The sequence below is a fragment of the Oryx dammah genome, unplaced genomic scaffold (genome assembly GCF_014754425.2).
Source record: "Oryx dammah isolate SB20612 unplaced genomic scaffold, SCBI_Odam_1.1 HiC_scaffold_19, whole genome shotgun sequence".
NCBI lineage: Eukaryota > Metazoa > Chordata > Mammalia > Artiodactyla > Bovidae > Oryx > Oryx dammah.
The window spans coordinates 61,862,470-61,883,886 of NW_024070203.1; positions in this window are offsets into that span (position 1 = coordinate 61,862,470).

The window sequence follows — 21,417 nt, forward strand, 5'->3', positions numbered from 1 at the left end:
CTGGACATGGAACAACAGACTGGTTCTAAATCAGGAAAGGAGTACTTTTAAGACTATATATTTTCACCCTGCTTATTTAACTTATATGCAGAGTACATCATGAGAAATGCTGGGCTGGACGAAGTACAAGCTGGAATCAAGATTTCCAGGAGAAATATCAATAACCTAGATATGCAGATGACACCACCCTTATGGCAGAAAGTGAAGAAGAACTAAAGAGCCTCTTGATGAAAGTGAAAGAAGAGAGTGAAAAAGTTGGCTTAAAACTCAGCATTCAGAAAACTAAGATCATGGCATCTGGTCCCATCACTTCACGGCAAACAGATGGGGAAACTGTGGAAACAGTAGCTGACTTTACTTTTTTGGGCTCCAAAATCACTGCAGTTTGTGACTGCAGCCATGAAATTAAAAGACATTTGTTCCTTGGAAGAAAAGTTATGACAAACCTAGACAACATATTTAAAAGCAGAGAGATTATTTTGCCAATAAAAGTCTGTCTAGTCAAAGCTATGGTTTTTCTAGGAGTCATGTATGGATGTGAGAGTTGGACTATAAAGGAAGCTGAGCGCTGAAGAATTGATGCTTTTGAACTGTGGTGTTGGAGAAGACTCTGAGAATCCCTTGGACTGCAAGGAGATCCAGCCAGTCCATCCTAAAGGAAATCAGTCCTGAATAATATTCTTTGGAAGGACTGATGCTAAAGCTGAAACTCCAATACTTTGGCTACGTGATGTGAAGAACTGACTTCTTTGGAAAAGACCCTGATGCTGGGAAAGATTGAAGGTGGGAGGAAAAGGGGACAACAAAGGATGAGATGGTTAGATGGCATCACCAACTCAATGGACCTGAGTTTGAGTAAGCTCCGGGAGTTGGTGATGGACAGGGATGCCTGGCATGCTGCTGTTCTTAGGGTCGCAAAGAGTTGGACCCAACTGAGTGACTGAACTGAACTGGGCTGAACCAGCTTTTTAAACTGTAAAATTTCAGAGTGGTTAAAAAAAGTAAATATAGAAATTGCCAAAGAAGAAATTTGGTAGAAAATAGATGTTCCATATATTTCTTTGCTTTACATTCCTTTTCTGAAAATGCACAGTGCTATGTCACATTTAATGTCATACAACAAATGTATACACCTTTTAACATTTTTCTTTGTCAATTCTCTCTGGTCAAAGACCACCAGAAACACACGTACAGTAGCATAATACTTTTTATCTAAAAGTCAGAAGAAATCAGTTGAAGCTGTGCTTTCAATGGTAAAGAAGCAGTGGTTATATTAGCAGGGTTGGAGTGAAGTGGCTCTTAGATCATCTGTATGGTTTATACAGTGTTTCAGTCTTTCCTTGTGCTCATAATTATTATGGAGTGATCTTTTTTTCTGTTTTCATCCATCATGTCCACAGAATGATCTTACATGCTTTTGGTTTTTCATAAAATTGTTTATGGTCAACAGGAGTATACTATCATCTAGATATTTAAGTCAGGAAAGATCAACTGACTGTGGTGAGGGGCTGCTTTTTGGTATTTGCCATATATTTTTCAATGTAAAACACTTAAAGCTTATAAGAACCGTGCCATGTGAAAACAAAACTAGAAATTTACAAAGCACCTGTTTTCTATGTCTAAAGGATATGCAATATATATATATATATATATGTATATATAGCATACACAAGGATTCAGTTAATATCCTGATTTATGAGATCAAATTATTTAAGGAAAAATATAAATATACAAATGCATATGATTATATATTCACATAAAATAAATTATATATTAATATAAAATATATACTATCATATATAATAATTATGTATCATATATAATATATGATGTGAAAGTGAAGTGAAAGTGATGTTGCTCAATCTTGTCTGACTCTTTGTGACCCCACGGACTGTAGCCTGCCAGGCTCCTCTGTTCATGGAATCTTCCAGGCAAGGATACTGGAGTGGGTTGCCATTTCATTCTCCAGGGGATGTTCCCTACCCAAAGATCAAACCTGGGTCTCTCACACTGCAGGTAGACTCTTTACCCTCTGAGCCACCGGGGATATATTATATAAATATATAATATATGATTATATATTCATATAAAATACAACCATAAACCTATTTTAGATTCAACTATATATTAAAACCATAATTAGAAAACATTCTATTAAAATATACCTGCCTAAACTTAGAAATATACAAAAGATAAAAATTCAAATATATTCTTACTTGCAGCCTTTCATCTATAAAATTGATATAAAAGCAGTCTGACTTTTGAGAAAAGTCTGTAAATATTTGTCTATATATTAAAATTTGTACATTCCCAGGGACAATCAACACTTAAATCTGTCTATTCAGTTGTTGCCTGACTTTTGGGCTCTGTTTCCATAGAAATACAGATCAGATGGGTTAATATAAGAAAATGGATCTTTTGCAAAGATGGTAGTGTGTCACAGTTTTGCTTTCTGATACTTAACAAGCCAATATCTACTTTCCCTGAAAGAAAATCAAAGTCAGACTGAAAAATGCCCCCTATGCTTCTGTAATACTTTATAGATTTCTATGATTGCCAACCCTGTGGGGAACACAGAATGTCTTTGAGTAAGATCTGTTCTGATATTTGGAATTTTAGGATGTCTGTAATATAAAAGCAAAAAGGAGAGTCATTAGTTCTGACTTGTGGGTACAAAACTTTTGAATACTCCAAATAAGGGGAGGAAAATACTGCAGAGTGAATATCTGCTGTCACTGTTCACTGTGAAATATAATTTGAAATGATAATGTGCATTATCATTTATTATTTTTTTGAGAGTTGGCAGTGCAGGAAGATGTTTTTGATACTCAATGGATATAGGTTATGTATATGAAGTAAGCAGCTCCTTCCTGAGGATTTCTCTTAAAGGTTGTGGGCAATACTAGATACAAGCAATTTTTCCTTGCATGCTTAATTGCTTCAGTCATGTCCGACTCTGTGATCCCAGGGACTGCAGCCTGCCAGGCTCCTCAGTCCATGGAATTCTTCAGACAAGAATTCCAGGGGATCTTCCTGACCCAGGGATCAAACCTGCGTCTCCTTCATTAGAGGTGGATTCTTTACTGCTGAGCCACAGGGGGAGCACTTAATAAAAAGTTTTTGAAGATATTTTCTGCATGTTTCTTTTTATTCTATTATTCTCTTCTTTTTAAAACTTATTTTACCACTTCTTGGAAAATATTTCGATGAATAAATCTCAAAGATAGTTATATATCTATTGATTCTGGTTTTGTAAGCTATCATTTATGCCACTGTTGTTTAAAAATAAAAGTGCCCTATAAGTGTAAATCTTAATCCAGAGGAATGGATCCTTGATGGTAGAGAAAAAATATGGGATTAAAAAAATGTTGTTTGATAAACTTTGAAATAATATAAGGAATATTGAGACAGAACTGGCTATAAATGACTACTCCACTACAAATATGTAGTACTAGAAACTTTTCAATCTCCTTGAACCCAATATCTTATTTTTGAATATAAATGTATGGTTATCATATTAAATTCTTATTTATGTATTTATTAAAAATAAAACATGGACAATTGTATATGTCACAACCTACTGTTTATCTTTTGAGAATGATTGATTTTAACAATCATTATTTAATAAATCATTGTATTTAACAATGAATATTATATAAAGCAATTGGCCATAACAGAAACCTATTCAATTTTCTAGACTCCCAGAGAGATGTTGTGGGGAGGGGGGTGGGAGGGGGGTTCATGTTTGGGAACGCATGTACACCCGTGGTGGATTCATGTCAATGTATGGCAAAACCAATACAGAATTGTAAAGTAAAATAAAAAATAAATTAAAAAATATATATATAAAATAAAATGAAAAAAAAAAAACAAACCTGAAAGTGATTTTGAGTTTCTCAGTTCACCTGGTGTTGGCTACTATTGTCTGCAAGACAGAAACAATTGCTTGCTCAGAACAAGGAATTTTATAAACATGAGAGGAAGCACCATCAAGATACAATACTGTTTTAATATCAAGTGAAAATGTATCAAATGAAAATGACTAAGATTTAAATAGAAGGCAAATAAAACCCTTGTAATTAATATTTTAAAGAACCATTAAAATATCAGAATAGGAAAGAACTTAGAATTTCCCGCTTGAAAAAAAGTCAGTAGGCCTCTCAGTCCAATCAAATAATTCAAGCAAATGCTCTAACTAATCCACTTTAATTTGCCAATACTTATAGAATAATAATACCTGTAATATATTACTCTCAATAATAATAATAATTCTTCTAAGGAAAAGAATGTTAACCTGAAATCTTGTATGTGATAAGACAGTCAAATTATTTATAAGCTACTAGGCTGTATGCTATGGAAAGTTTTTTTTTAATTATTTTTCACTTAATTCTATTGTTTATAAATACAGTAAAGATCTACAAAGTTTAAGCACTGAAGACAATTAGTATTACTAGTAAACAGCTGGCCAGAAAAGTTAACAAACTGATTTTTAGTTTATTCTCTCTTTCTTGCAAAGATATAATCATTTATTTCTTAAAGTTCCTGTACCTATGAGTCATATGTACAATGAGAATTGAGGTATAATTAGAAGCTTGAAATCAGTGATTTGAGCTTTTGTTTAAAATTGCACACACTACAGAGAATTTATTGATACATAAAGAATGTATCAAATACATTCTGTCTGTAAGTCAGGAACTCTTTTCGATACTGAAGATTCAGTGATGAGTGATACAGAAAAAGGCTGTAGGTTATATAGACATTCCATTCTACAATACTACTATCCATGTAAAAAGAGTTATCTTTTCATTGTAAATGTTTATAAGAAAGTTAGGTCAGGATTGACTAATATTAACAGTAACAGTAATAATAATAAAATTCACTTAGTATCTGTGTTATAATAGACACTGAGCTAAATAAACACTGAAATATCTCATTTAAATATAAAAAAACCCAAATACTTATATAGTACATCTCCCTTAGTTTATAGATGAGAGAATAGAAACATAAAAGTTAACTAAATTAGATTATGTCTCTCAGAAGAGAGGTTATCAACAAATGAATATGAGGTGGAATTTGCTATTAAAAATTAGGTATTAAAGAAAGCATTTAGAATATTAATAAAATATTTTGCTTTTATGCACATGAATTGATAAATAGTTCATAAGACTAAGAATGGCTTGTACTTTAAAGCAATTTCAAACACAGCATATTGTTTAATTTTTTTAATCTATTCTTCCATGCTATGTATTCTAAGTATATGGGCACATCGACAAGAGCAATAGGTATTTCACGAATGAACATCTGAAGAACCAAGATGCACAGCTGCTGCACATGTCAGTGTCCATCATTTATGATCTTCACATATTGTCCATTACATGCTGTCCTCAGAAGGCACCGGATATAATCATTGCTCTCATAGCAATAATACAGAGACACTGTACAGGCTGCAGAGGAGGCGTTCTGCTGATCATGGTGGTATCCTCTACCTTAATTATGCACTATATTTGCATTATTGAGAGCACAAGTGCTGCCAAGGAACTGTTATGATGTCAATGCAATTACACTGATATTATGCTGTTTCAGCATTGTTCAAATGCAAGATCCTTACTATGCAAAATTTGATCAAAAGGCAATAGGATATTTATATCACCCCTATCAAAAGGATATTTGAAAAATTAAATGTGCACACTCAGAGTCTGTTAGAGAATTTAAATAGAGTTTTAAGCTTGGTAAAGAGTAAATGTACACGAAGACTTTTTTTTTTTTTCTGTACTGAAAGATATTTAGTTTGAAACAAGAAATTGCTAATATTCAACTATTTGTGGTCACAAAAATGACACTTCCACATGATTCTGCCCAGTTAAAAGAATGCTGCTGAATTGTCCATGTCCCTGAAAACATTGTGCTTGAGAGCTGATATATTTGTTTATTGAATTTGATACTGCTTGTTGAAAAATGCAAACAAAATATGAGTTTTAAGAAGTCTCCAAATTTACATATATTAAATTTAGTCTTTCAATTTTATACATATTATGTATAAATCAACATACACACCATGCTGATCATCTAAGACATTTGCCATAAAGCTAAATAGTCATTTAACTCATTCACACATTCAGCAATCATTTTGGTAAAGACTTCCTATATTCTAGGAACTCTATGGAGCAATATAAAGACAAACAAAAAGACAGAAAAAAGTTTTCCTTGGGTAAAATTGCAAGGTAAAGAACAAGACAGATATGTAAATCAATACATCATTATGAAAGTTAGTTATTTTAAAAGCAGAAATAACATATTTTTAGTTGTATAGAGAGAATTTAGCATAGAAAAATTGGAGTAACCTTAATTGATGAGATGACATTTGAATGGAGTTTAAAGAATGATAGAAATGGTGAGGTAATAAAGTGATGGGGTATTTTGGGAAGGAAAAATATGTCTTAAAGAAAGGAGCCACAAGTCAGCCTAGTGCGTTAGAAAGTAGTTAGATCGATGAAGATTCTCACCCATTCTGGGAATCAGAGGAGTGAAGTAGAAGGGATAAAAGAGAGTGACAGATGAAATAGTAAGGTGGAAATTTATAATCATGTAACCTGTAGGTTCATTCAATGAGGTTCAATTTTACGTTGTAGTCAACAGAGTTCCATGAGAGTTGTGAAAGCCAATAAATGCTCTTTGATCATTCCTTACAAAACTTTGCATTGAGAATTCAGGGGACGGGGCTGGAAAACCTACATAAAGGGCAATCATAAAATGCTGCTCCTTCCATTAATGAAGACTATAAAAATGGTATATATATATTTGGAAGTAGCAAAGAAAAGAATATCTAAGAATTAAAGAAGCACAGAGTAGATATTTGAGGTCAGAATAGCAAAGAATATGGAAATTTTGTTATCTTTCAGGAATCAGGAAGTGAAATGAGTAAAGAAAACTGTGACTATCTCAACTGCCAACATCACGAAAGCAGAACAGTTGTAGGCATCAGTCTCAGAGGAGTTCTAGGCTCATATGCTTAAGGCTGACAAAACCTTAAAAAGATCCACAAGTCAGGGGTCATCTCTGCTATAACAGTAGTCATTTCTTGTTTTAATTTCTTTTATTTTTTAAAAATTTGTTTATTTTTAATTGGAGGGTAATTGCTTTACCATTCAGGTAGGACCTAAATCAAATTGCTTATGATTATACAGCAGAAGTGAGAAATAGATTTAAGGAACTAGATCTGATAGACAGAGTACCTGATGAACTATGGATGGAGGTTCGTGACACTGTACAGGAGACAGGGATCAAGACCATCCCCATGGAAAATAAATGCAAAAAACCAAAATGGCTGTCTAAGGAGGCCTTACAAATAGCTGTGAAAACAAGAGAAGTGAAAAGCAGAGGAGAAAGGAAAGATATAAGCATCTGAATGCAGAGTTCCAAAGAATAGCAAGGAGAGATAAAAAAAGCCTTCCTAAATGGTCAGTGCAAAGAAATAAAAGAAAACAATAGAATGGGAAAGACCAGAGGTCTCTTGAAGAAACTTAGAGATACCAAGGGAACATTTCATGCAAAGATGGGCTCGATAAAGGACAGAAATGGTATGGACCTAACAGAAGTAGAAGATATAAGAAGAGGTGGCAAGAATACACAGAAGAACTATACAAAAAAGATCTTCACAACCCAGATAATCACGATGGTGTGATCACTCACCTAGAGCCAGACATCCTGGAATATGAAGTCAAGTGGGCCTTAGGGAGCATCACTACGAAAAAAACAGTGGAGGTGATGGAATTCCAGTTGAGCTGTTTTAAATCCTAAAAGAGATGCTGTGAAAGTGCTACACTCAATATGTCAGCAAATTTGGAAAACTCAGCAGTGGCCACAGGACTAGAAATGGTCATTTTTCATTCCAATCACAAAGAAAGGCAATGCCAAAGAATGCTCAAATTACCACACAATTGTACTCATCTCACACGCTAGTAAAGTAATGCTCAAAATTCTCCAAGCCAGGCTTCAGCAATATGTGAACCATGAAATTTTAGATGTTCAAGCTGGTTTTAGAAAAGGCAGAGGAACCAGAGATCAAATTGCCAACATCCGCTGGATCATCAAAAAAGCAAGAGAGTTCCAGCAAAACATCTATTTCTGCTTTGTTGACTATGCAAAAGCTTTGGCTGTGTGGATCACAATAAACTGTGGGAAATTCTGAAATAGATGGGAATACCAGGCCACCTGACCTGCTTCTTGAGAAACCTGTATGCAGGTCAGGAAGCAACAGTTAGAACTGGACATGGAACAACAGACTGGTTCCAAATAGGAAAAGGAGAAAGTCAAGGCTGTATATTGTCACCCTGCTTATTTAACTTATATGCAGAGTACATCATGAGAAATGCTGGCTGGATGAAGCACAAGCAGGAATCAAGATTGCCAGGAGAAATATCAATAACCTCAGATATGCAGATGACACTACCCTTATGGCAGAAAGTGAAGAGGAACTAAAAAGCCTCTTGATGAAAGTGAAAGAGGAGAGTGAAAAAGTTGGCTTAAAGTTCAACATTCAGAAAATGAAGATCATGGCATCCAGTCCCATCACTTCATGGGAAATAGATGGGGAAACAGTGGAAACAGTGTTAGACTTTATTTTGGGGGGCTCCAAAATCACTGCAGATTTTGATTGCAGCAATGAAATTAAAAGACACTTACTCCATGGAAGAAAGTTATGACCAACTTAGCATATTAAACAGCAGAGTCATCACTTTGTCAACAAAGGTCCATCTAGTCAAGGCTATGGTTTTTCCAGTAGTCATGTATGGATGTGAGAGTTGGACTATAAAGAAAGATGACTGCTGGAGAATTGACGCTTTTCAACTGTTGTTGGAGAAGACTCTTGAGAGTCCCTTGGACTGCAAGGAGATCCAACCAGTCCATCCTAAGGGAAACTGGTCCTGGGTGTTCTTTGGAAGGACTGATGTTAAAGCTGAAACTCCAGTATTTTGGCAACCTGATGAGAAGAGCTGACTCATTACAAAAAAACCTTGATGTTGGGAAAGATTGAAGGCAGGATGAAAAGGAGACAACAGAGGATGAGATGGTTAGATGGCATCACAGACTCAATAGACATGAGTTTGGGTAAACTCTGGGAGTTGGTGATGGATAGGGAGGCCTGGTGTGCTGAGTGAGGTTCATGGGGTCCCAAAGAATCGAACACAACTGAGCAACTGAACTGAACTGAATTGCTTTGCAACATTGTGTTGTGTTTTGCCATACATCAAGTGAATCAGCCATATGTTCCCTCCCTCTTGGACTTCCCGCCCACCTCCCACCCCACCCCTCTAGATTGTCACAGAGCACCAGGTTTGAGATCCCTGTGTTATACAGTGAATTCCCATTGGCTATCTATTTTGCATATGGTAATACATTTGTTTCACTGAGACACTCTCAATTTGTCCCACCCTCTCCTTTCCCCACTGTGTCTTCAAGTCTGTTTTCTGTCTGCATCTCTGTTGCTGCCCTGCACACAGGTTCATCAGTACCATTTTTTTCTAGATTCCATATATATGCCTTAATATATGATATTTGCTCTTCTCTTTCAGATTTACTTCAAGAAGTAAGTCATGTCTGCTTTTCCTCCACCCTCTAATCATAGTCTACATTCTTGAAGATGTCAAAATCCATGTAGATAATCTTTCTAGTACTCTAAGCTCTCATGTTTTAATTACCTCGATCCCAATTGGCCTTGCCTTCTTCATATCTTATCCAACAGTAATACTATTGTTTCTGTCACCATCAGTAACTGTATCTTCAGAGTTCACTTGCTGTAAAGTCCCCACTGTACACATTATTCCATTGCATTCAAAGTTTATGCTTTGTTTTCCTTGTCTGCTCTAACCTCACATTCTTGTTTTCCTCCTGACTCAGTGTATATTGGAAAATTCCACTCACATTTGGATATACACTTTGAACTTGTCTCTCCTTCCACCACACTTCTCCAGCAGATGGTTAACCCCAGTTATAAACAGCCCTCAAATAACATTTTACTTATGCTCAAACAGTAGAAAATGTCTGTAGAGAAACACACATCCATCTGGTCTGTCTTTAAGAAATCTCATGTGGGCCCTCAGTGCTACTTTGAAACCTATTTTATTTTTATTCTCACACTATCTCAGAAAAATATTTTGCCTCATACCGCTCACACTCTCTCAGATAAATATTTTGTATCACACCTCTCTCTTCAGATGTGATAATCCTTGTCTCTAAGTCTTTCTCATGGAGTAAGCACATCTGAGAAATCAGAAGTCACCAGAGAATTTTCTCACTTTAAACCAGGCGTTGTACTGTTTTTATATCTGTTGCCTCATATTCTATCTGCTTCCTATTGAAATGGATAAACTACCCTTGGTCCCATATAAGGACCTCATGTTATTATCTGGCTAATACATTCTTTTGCCTCCTATAGGTCTTTTCTAGGCATTCCCTTTTAACTCTTAAACCACCAAAAGTTTTCTTTAATTGGATTATTTCCCTTGTCATATAGTTCAGTTCAGATCAGTTGCTCAGTCATGTCTGACTCTTTGCAACCCCAAGGATCACAGCATGCCAGGTTTCCCTTTCCCATCACCAACATCCAGAGCTTGCCCAAACTCATGTCCATCAAGTCAGTGATGCCATCCCACCATCTCATCCTCTGTCGTCCCCTTCTCCTCCTGCCTTCAATCTTTCCCAGCATCAGGGTCTTTTCTAATGAATCAGTTCTTTGCATAGGGTGGCCAAAGTATTGGAGCTTCAGCTTCAGCATCAGTCCTTCCAATGAATATTCAGGACTGATTTCCTTTAGGATTGACTGGTTGGATCTCCTTGCAGTTCAAGTGACTCTCAAGTCTTCTCCAACACTGCAGTTCAAAAGCATCAATTCTTCAGCACTCAGCTTTTTTAAATCCAACTCTCACATCCATACATGACCACTGGAGAAACCATAGCTTTGACCAGATGGACCTTTGTAGGCAAAGTAACGTCTCTGCTTTTTAATACGCTGTCTAGGTTTGTCATAGCTTTTCCTCCAAGGAGCAAGAATATTTTAATTTCATGGCTGCAGTCACCATCTGCAGTGATTCTGGAGCCAAAGAAAATAGTCTCTCACTGTTTCCATTGTTTTCCCATCTATTTGCCATGAATTGATGGGCCATGATCTTAGTTCTTTGAATACTGAGTTTTAAGCCAGCTTTTTCACTCTTCTCTTTCACTTTCATCAAGAGGCTCTTTAGTTCCTCTTTGCTTTCTGCCATAAGGGTGGTGTCATCTGCATATTTGAGGTTGTTGATATTTCTCCTGGCAAGCTTGATTTTTAGCTTGTGCTTCATCCAGCCCAGCATTTCACATAGAGTACTCTACATGTAAGTTAAATAAGCAGGGTGACAATATACAGCTTTGACGTGTGCAATTTTGAACCACCCCATTATTCCACATCCGGTTCTCACAGTTGCTTCTTGACCTGAATACAGATTTCTCAGGATGCAGGTAATGTGGTCTGGTATTTCCGTTTCTTTAGAATTTTCCACAGTTTGTTGTGATCCACACAGTCAAAGGTTTAGCATACTCAATGAAGTAGAAGTAGATATTTTCCTGGAATTCTCATGCTGTTTCTATGATCTGATGGATGTTGGCAATTTGATCTCTGGTTCCTCTGCCTTTTCTAAATTGAGCTTGAACATCTGGAAGTTCTTAGTTCAAGTACTGTTGTAGCCCAGCTTGGAGAGTTTTGACCTTTACTTTGCTAGCATGTGAGATGCATGCAATTGTGGGATAGTTTGAATATTCTTTTGCACTGCCTTTCTTTGGGACTAGAATGACCTTTTCCAGTCCTATGGCCACTGCTGAGATTCCATATTTGCTGGCATATTGAATGCAGCACTTTAACAACATCATATTCAGCATTTGAAATAGCTCAGCTGGAATTCCATCACATACACTAGCTTTGTTTATAGTGATTCTTCTCATGGCCCACTTGACTTCACACTCCAGAATGTCTGACTCTAGATGAGTGATCAAACCAGTGTGGTTATCTGGGTCATCAAGATCTTTTTTGTATATTTCTCTGTATTGTTGCCACCTTTTCTTAATATCATCTGCTCCTGTTAGGTGCATGCCATTTCTGTCCTTTGTTGTGCCCATTGTTGCATGAAATGTTCCCTTGTTACCTCTAATTTTGTTGAAGAGATCTCTATCCTTTGCCCTTCTATTATTTTCCTCTATTTCATTTCAATGATTACTTCAGAAGGCTTTCTTATTTCTCCTTGCTATTCTTTGGAACTCTGCATTCAGAGTTCATATAGGCACAGTGTTATTTAGGCCAGTAACATACACTCTCTGATCCTCATGACCTAATCAATATATTTCCATATTTCTTGCTCCTCTTTAGGGAAATTCAGTTTCAAAGATATGATCCACTGCCCCAGTTTTTGAGTGACCTACCAGTTTCTGCTCCACTCCAAATAGGTATCTATTCCCAAATTTTGTCAGGTAACAAAAGCACCTATGACAAGCTTTTGTATATCATTTACCAATATATAAATTGATAGCTTATTCTTGACTTCACTGGTTCTACAATTTGCCTTGGGAAAGTGATTGATGAGGTATAAGAGATGTCTGAGAATAGAAACTGTTTCATGGGCTTCCCTAAAAAGGATCTCATGTGCATCACTTGATGGTTCATAAACCAAAGATAAAATGCCTCCTATGCAGCATAGAGAGGACCCTGGGGAGCTATGGCTGGAAATATCTCAGGTCACCAATAATTGCCTGTGTATTCTTTCTCTCTCCAGTTGTACTGCATTTTTTAACTTTATTAAAGCTTTAATAAGTAATCAATCTGTGACTCCTTGTGAGTACTTTCAAATATTCAATCCTGTATAACCAGTGCACACAATTCTGTGAAAATTTTATTTTCTGTACATTAATATGGTTTAAGTCATAAAATACTTTTTAGCGCTGTTTTTTAAAAAAGCTTGAAAAGCATTACTTTAGGTCATTATCCAGTCCCATGGTTTTAAATACCATTTATATGTGGTGACTCCCATATATATATCTTTAACTGCTTCCCTAAATTCAAAATTTGCATGATCCAGTGAATACTTGATATTGGATATACAATGTGCATTTAAAATACAGAATATCTTAAACTTTTTATTTCCCTCTATCAGCTTTTGTTTCTGATAATCTTTGTGGTTTTTTTTTTTTTTTCCATATCATTACATCATCATTCAACTTGTGGTGCTGGAGAAGACTCTTGAGAGTTCCTTGGGTAGCAGGGAGATCAAACAAGTCAATCCTAAAGGAAATGAACCCTGAATATTCATTGGAATGACTGATTCATAAACTCCAATACTTTGGCCACCTGATGCGAAGAGCCAACTCATTGGAAAAGACCCTGAAGCTGAGAAAGATTGAAGACAGAAGGAGAAGGGGTGACAGAGAATGAGATGATTGGATAGCATCACTGATTCAATGGACATGAGTTTGAGCAAACTCTGGGAGACAGTGAAGGACAGGGAAATATGACATTCTGCAGTCCATGGTATGGCAAAGAGTCGGACAGGACTTAGCAACTGAACACAACAACACATCATCATTCATCCTATTGCTTAGGAATAAAGAAAAGAAAAAGGAAGAACTGAGTCACCTTTTCTTTTCTTTATTGATTCTGCCAAATCATCAGCAAAATAGTTAGAATTTGGTTCAAAATGTATCTCAAATGTAATAGTTGACTTCACTAACCCTGATATTGCACTTGGCCAGTTAACTATCATCCCCTACCTGGGCCACTATAGTCTCCATATTCCCATTATTTTCAAGTGTAGCACATGCTCTGCTATGCTGCCTGGATTCCCCTTCTAACTATGACATTTATTTTCCCTAGCTGCTTGGAACATGGGCAATTGGTGGCTTAGGGTTGTGTTCCTCTTTTATCACTGCCTTTAGCCAAAAGTAGGTGTCTTGCTTTCAGAGCTTTCTGCTCTGATAATACAAATGTACAAATACCACTTTCAACTTTGGGACAGCTGAGAAGGGCCAGTTCCCAAGTTCCATGTGGGATTGTCTGAAGACTTTGCTGCAAATTTATTACAGTCTAAATTCTCCCTTAGTCCAGTCCTGCTTCTCTCATTTTTTTTCCTAAAGAACCAAACCTAAGATATCATTTTAGAACCATTTATATATCTTTCCATTAAAATCAAATCAAGTCAGTTCTCTGTTCAAATATCTAAAATCTCTCTAGCATACTCACAAAAAGGTACTTGATGTAACTTTTAAGGTCCTGAACAACAATGACTCAGATGACCTCTCACATATTATTTTTTTTTTAATTTCCTTTTTCACTCATTCTTTTCAAAGCATCCTAGCCACGTCAATTATTTATTTATTTATTTTCTGGAAAAATTCTTTTCTGTGTTAGGGCCATTGCACCAGCTGTCCCTTCTGGCATCAAGGATGGTGAATGTTCATCTTTGATCTTCAGATGTTTAGACTCTGTCATTTTAGAATTTAACTTCAGTATAACCTAGCTCCCTTAGAGAGTTCTTCTTTGACTACTAAATCAGAAACATCTTCCTATGTCTTTTATATCATGTTCTGCTTTGATTTTCTACATAGCATTCATCACTAGAGTATTTTTCATCCTCTCTTTTTATTGATTTATGGAAGTATGTATGTATGTGTGTATACACGTATTTAGTTATTATTATGCCTCTCCCAAATGGAATGGAAAATGCATGAAAACAGAAACTACACCTATTGTCCTTATTCTTATATCCCTAGTTTATAGAACACGACCAAAATCTTTGTAGTCTGACAATAATCATGGTGGATTAATAAGTTACATATTGGTTGATTATAACATATATTAATAAACTCTTTCTTGGCTTGATTAATATACTGCCTGATATCAGTATAACCAAAATTAGTTTCCTTAATAATATGTCTTAGGCTGGGCTTCATGGAAGTCAACTCAGAGAGGAAGATTTGTGTGGAAGTAATTTATTAGTTCCCAGGAAAACTTAGTCGAGGAGAAGAAAATAGAACAGAATAAGAAGCAGTCAAGCAAGGAAATAATATCAGCTAAATCCCTGCCAGGGTACCAATGATTCAATCATACAAGAGTGCCTTGGAAACAGTGCAAGTCTCATCTTGGAAGTATCCCAAACAGTAGCCAGAGAGCAGAGTATTAATACTCAGCTGAGAGGTGAGGACCTCTCAGGCTTCAGTTATAATTTGCTAATTGTGACATGAATTCACTTCACTTGTACAAAACATACAAACACAAAGGATGCTGGCAAACTGAGGACAGCTCTTCAACACAGAGAAATGAGGACAGATTCAAATGAGTGAAAAGATGCCCTTGGCAAAAGGATTTGAAATGATATAGGTGGAGCCCTAATGGCATCTCCTATAATAGATTCTTTTCATAGGAGATTAAAAATGCATAAAGAGCCAGTTTTCCTTAACTAAATTTACAAATTCAGTTCAAAGCCTACCAAAAAACTACAGTGTGGAACTAATACACATATAAACAGTTTCAAAAATAAGCAATACTTATACACATAGTCCTGCTATAGATGGCAATTTTCTTCATTTTAAAGATGATGATTAATCAGTGGGAGGGGGAGATTGTCTTTAGCAACTATAGTTGGAAGCAAGGAATAGCCATATGAAACAGAGCTAAATTTGATCCTGTCTACTGCATTGCTTATTTCAAGCCAGAGCAAAGATAAAATATTAAAATATATTGATAACATTGATGCATTAGTAGAAAGTATGAGTGAGTGGTCACCTGACATTGTTGGGCCTTTATGACACACTCCATAGAAACTAAAAACCTTATACCCTGAAAATTCAACTACATTATATCATAAATAATCACATAAAATTAAAACCAAATGATAAAATAAGATATTTGAAGGCATTGAATTGAGAAATGTAAAGGTCCATTAATCCAAGGTAAAATTATTAATGTGCATTGTATAGTGCTTTATCTTGCCTTCTTCATCAAAAAAATGACTATGAATGAATATTTCAGGTAATTCATCTTGTTCCCTCTCATAAGATGTCAAAGACATTGTCAGGAAGAAAGAGATTTTTTTCTCTACCCTTCCAGGTTCTTGTGGCTGGGCTAAGAATTAAATTGACATGAGACAAATTAAAAGGAGAAACTAAAACAAAAGTTTAATACCATGTGTGCATGGAAGAGACCCAAGTATACTGAGTAACTCAACAAAATGGCTGAACATCTTACTTTAAATGCCAAAAAGAGAGAAGGTTGTCATAGTAGTTTGGGACCTCAAAGATGAAGGAGGCAATTTACATAGAGACAAAAAAGCAAATGTTTGGTAAATAATTATTTGCTTGACATTCAGACACAATGTGACACAGATGGATTCTAACAGACTTAGGTAGGTTCCTTCATTCCTTCCACACCTAAATTTTACTGCAGTGATGTATGGTGATGGCTCCCTTCCTGGAACACGTTCTCTCTCTACATTCTTTTAGGCAGTTGAGGGAGGTCAATGTTTCTGGCTGTCTTGGGGACCTTGAATGTTTTCAGTTTGAAATAATCCAGACACCAACAAGATACTGTGGGGTAGCACATTTTTCTCCCCTACCACATTGAATTCAGTTTTTATTGATTTTCCTCATTGAGAGGAAGGGAAATCCAAGGGCCTGTTCAAAACTGCTACAAACAGCATTTATTTCCCTTCCTAAAGAATACTGTCTCCCCAATTTTTTTTCTGCTCTCCAGACTGCACATGAATACATAAGCATATGCACATTTTAGTGTATGCATATACATATGCGTCACTGTAAATTAAAAATTTGAATTTCATAGGGGAATAGTTAAAGGCAAGGAGAAAGTGTTGATTAAAATGGAGGGGCCTGTGGGGGAAAACAATTATATGCCAATATCTGAAGGTTAGAAATGTTGAAAAGGCAATTGTCTTGCATTAGGTTGTCACAGAAAAGAGGACTGTGCTGATAAAAATAAATTATGTGTAAGTAAATTTTTCTTAAATATTTTCATTAAAAAGTGAGACATCATCATCCCTCATTCATATAACTTTGAAGAGTATTTGTCTTCTAACCACAGATGATATCGAGGTGAACAAAACAGACATAAAACTTTCTTCATGAAGCTTATTTTCAGCAATGGAGAATTTACTTGTCAGAGTTACGTTATAATAAACCAATCAATCTTTGCTGAGTGCCTCTTATGTAAAAATAACTATATTATCTCTCTTCTACTTCCAAAAATTGGCACTGTATTTGCACATTTCTCAGCAGTTATCATCTCTGGAAACGTGGAGTTACTACTCCTTATGACAGGGAACACTACAGGATTGTTATGTTGGAAAAACACTGGAAATGTGGTCTTAGAAAATTTGAGATTTCCTAGGCACCCGGTCCCATCACTTCATGGGAAATAGATGGGGAAACAGTGGAAACAGTGTCAGATTTTATTTTTGGGGGCTCCAAAATCGCTGCAGATGGTGATTGCAGCCATTAAATTAAAAGACGCTTACTCCTTGGAAGAAAAGTTATGACCAACCTAGATAGCATATTCAAAAGCAGAGACATTACTTTACTGACTAAGGTCTGTCTAGTCAAGGCTATGGTTTTTCCTGTTGTCATGAATGGATGTGAGAGTTGGACTGTGAAGAAGGCTGAGCACCGAAGAATTGATGCTTTTGAACTGTGGTGTTGGAGAAGACTCTTGAGAGTCCCTTGGACTGCGAGGAGATCCAACCAATCCATTCTGATGATCAGCCCTGGGATTTCTTTGGAAGGAATGATGCTAAAGCTGAAACTCCAGTACTTTGGCCACATCATGTGAAGAGTTGACTCATTGGAAAAGACTCCGGTGCTGGGAGGGATTGGAGGCAGGAGGAGAAGGGGACGACCGAGGATGAGATGGCTGGATGGCATCACTGACTCGATGGATGTGAGTCTGAGTGAACTCCGGGAGTTGGTGATGGACAGGGAGGCCTGGTGTGCTGTGATTCATGGGGTCGCAAAGAGTCGGACACGACTGAGCGACTGAACTGAACTGAGCTACACAAATAGTGCTATTAACTGCCCATCTGAATACAGAATATAAAGAGATCTGTAAATTTAGAAGTTGTCAGAGTATAGATGTTATGTTAAATCCCAAGACCTCATGAGATCATGGAGGGAGCACAAGTCAATAGACACAGGGAAAGATCAAAGACTAAGATATATGTCAGTCCAACATGAGACATGATCTTTGGGGTTGTGATGAGGACCTAGGAGGAAAGACACAAAAGAGAAATCAATTGAGTAGAAAAGCCAGGAGCATATAAAATCTTGAAAACAAAATGAAGAAATGTTTTAATGACGGTGGAGGTATCAACTGTGTCAAATACAGCTGATGGGACAAGTAAGATAAGCAGGGAGAATTGAATAAATTTAGGAAGATAAACCTCATTGATGATCTTGCAAGAGTGATATCTATGGAGTAAATGATGCTATTCAAGAAGAGATGGAGGAGAGGAATTAGACAATGAATCTGGATAATTTTAAAAATCGCTCGGAAAAGGAAGGGAGATTTGGTATTATAATTTGACGACAGAAATAATAATGTGAATGATTTTCAGGTTGGTGAAATAACAACATGTTTTATGTTAAAGAGAATGATCCAGTGGAGAAGAATAATTTGACATTAAGACACTAAGGTGGAGAGAAGTTCTCATTTTCTGTCACACAATTTAGTACTTTGGAACGTACAGTTCATCTACTTTTATTCACCTCATACATAAAAGGGCTTCCCTTGTGGCTCAGCTGGTAAAGAATCCACCTGTAATGGGGGAGATCTGGGTTCAGTCTCTGGGTTGGGAAGATCCCCTGGAGAAGGGAAAGGCTACCCACTCTAGTATTCTGGCCTGGAGAATTCCATGGACTGTATAGTCTATGAGGTCGCAAAGATTTGGACATGACTGAGCGACTTTCACTTCACTTCATACACAAAAACTAATTTTTTCAAAATCAAAAGTCATATTTATGTATAGGTATTTTAGTACATGTGAAAATGCTGACAATTTTAATAGAGTATAATATTAACCAGTATAAGCAAGAAAACTTACCAAATAGAAAACAGGATACACTGTATTTCCAGATGGGAAAATCATTCTTATCTGTATAGTATGCTACATGTTTTTAGGTGCTTTATGGGGCTCATATTGATGCTTTTGAACTGTGGTGTTGGAGAAGACTCTTGAGAGTCCCTTGCACTGCAAGGAGATCCAACCAGTCCATTCTAAAGGAGATCAGTCCTGGGTGTTCTTTGGAAGGAATGATGCTAAAGCTGAAACTCCAGTACTTTTGGCCACCTCATGCGAAGAGTTGACTCCTTGGAAAAGACTCTGATGCTGGGAGGGATTGGGGGCAAGAGGAGAAGGGGACGACCGAGGATGAGATGGCTGGATGGCATCACCAATTCGATGGAGATGAGTTTGAGTGAACTCCAGGAGTTGGTGATGGACAGGGAGGCCTGGCGTGCTGCAATTCATGGGGTCGCAAAGAGTCGGACATGACTGAGCGACTGAACTGAACTGAACTGATGGGGTTCATATAGATCCTATATTGACTTACATTGAAACTTATTAGTATAACCAAAATAAATATAAAACTATGATAGAAAAACTATTTTACAGTAAGGATCATTTTTTTTTTTTTAAAGGGAGGGAAATTGAAATAAGGAGAGTTTAGAAATGTGGAGGCATGGAGATTAATATAGTTTTGTTTGTTTGATTTTTTTATAAGAAGAAGTGATGATACAGGAGAAAGTTCATGAAATAGAGCTTTGATGTGAACTTTTTAAAGAGGATAAAAAGCTTTTTACCTTATGACAAGATCAGAAGAAGGTGTTTAAAGCAGAAATGGATGAGGGCGGAGTTGAAGTCAAACAAAAGGGTGAAAGACACAGGACTTCAGCAGCAACCTTGGATTTATTTAAGGGGACAGTGCTAAGAGTGGAAAGCCCAGGAAGCTGTTCAGAGTCTGAACTGGAATATAAATGATCATATTCTTTTCATACTAAAAAGCTACAAGATACATTTCTCCCAATATACCTTTAATTAAAACTCAGATCTTCTCAGAAACATTTTTACATTATTACTATAGATTGTCAATGTCTATTGAAAATCTCATGCTCAAAGTAATGTATAATCAACATTGCTCATTACACACACAAACGAGGTAACAATGGTGTTATTTTTAAAAATTCTATATATTGAACATAATGAGTAAATAGATACTTTATGATAAATGTTGTCGGGGGTATTTTTAAATAGAAATAGATGGATGAAAATAATATGTAACTCACAGAAGATGTTATTGGGTGATATTAAGGATTTACCTAGATCATTACTTACACTGAATTTGTAATATGAAAAAAATACAGCCAGAGTTGTTTCCTTCTGGAATCACCCAGCAACCAATAAAGAGATACAAACAAAATAAACAAAAAATTGATCCACTAGCCTTAATCACTGTTATCCCTCACTAGTTGATCAATGTAATATTACTTAAATGCTTTATAGTTATCATAGCAAAGAATAATGTAAGGGATACTTTTAATGTAAGCAAATACTTTTTCTTTGAAAATCTTACTATCCTGTTGGTTATAGACCAAAGTTAGAGTGGGTAGATTCTAGTGGTTTAGAGGAGGAATTTGCCACTGTGGGTAAGACTGGTTCAGGAAGACTAGTGGGAGAATTGGGAATTGAAATATGGATTGAATTTTTACATGAGAAAAAAAGATAGGAAGAGGATAAAGTATCTGGACTTCTTTAGAATTGAGAACTAATAAAATGTACTCTGGGAAAAATATTATTGATTTGAAAGGAAAAAAGAGGTTTGTGGGATGGGAGAGTAAATGAAAAGGGGGTAGTTTTAGACTATACTTGAAATTCCTTGAAACATATTCTAGATTTTATACTTTAATGTCATTTACATTGTTACTTTGGATATTTGCACTTAATATCACCCCACTTTCAAGCCAATTATGCAATAGAACTTATCTCTTCAACTTCAAATTGCCTTTATTGATTACCAATCCATTCTTTTAAATATTTCATTCTTGTCTCCAAACTCCTAAATTTGGGCCATTCTCCAAGCCCCATATTATCAAAGCTTTTTTTCCATTTATTCTGCCAAAGTCACTCCTTTATGCTTAATTTGTTCTCATTTTCACTTATCTTAGAATAAACTGAGAGTTCATCTCATTCACACACACATATACACAAAATTAGTCTATTTAGTGGTTAGTGAAAATTTTCATTAATTAGAGTAATGTTTATTTTCTTACTTGGCTTCTGGTATTTGAGTCTCTAACATACAGTTTTGCTATATCATGTGCATTTATAGTGAAACTATGAT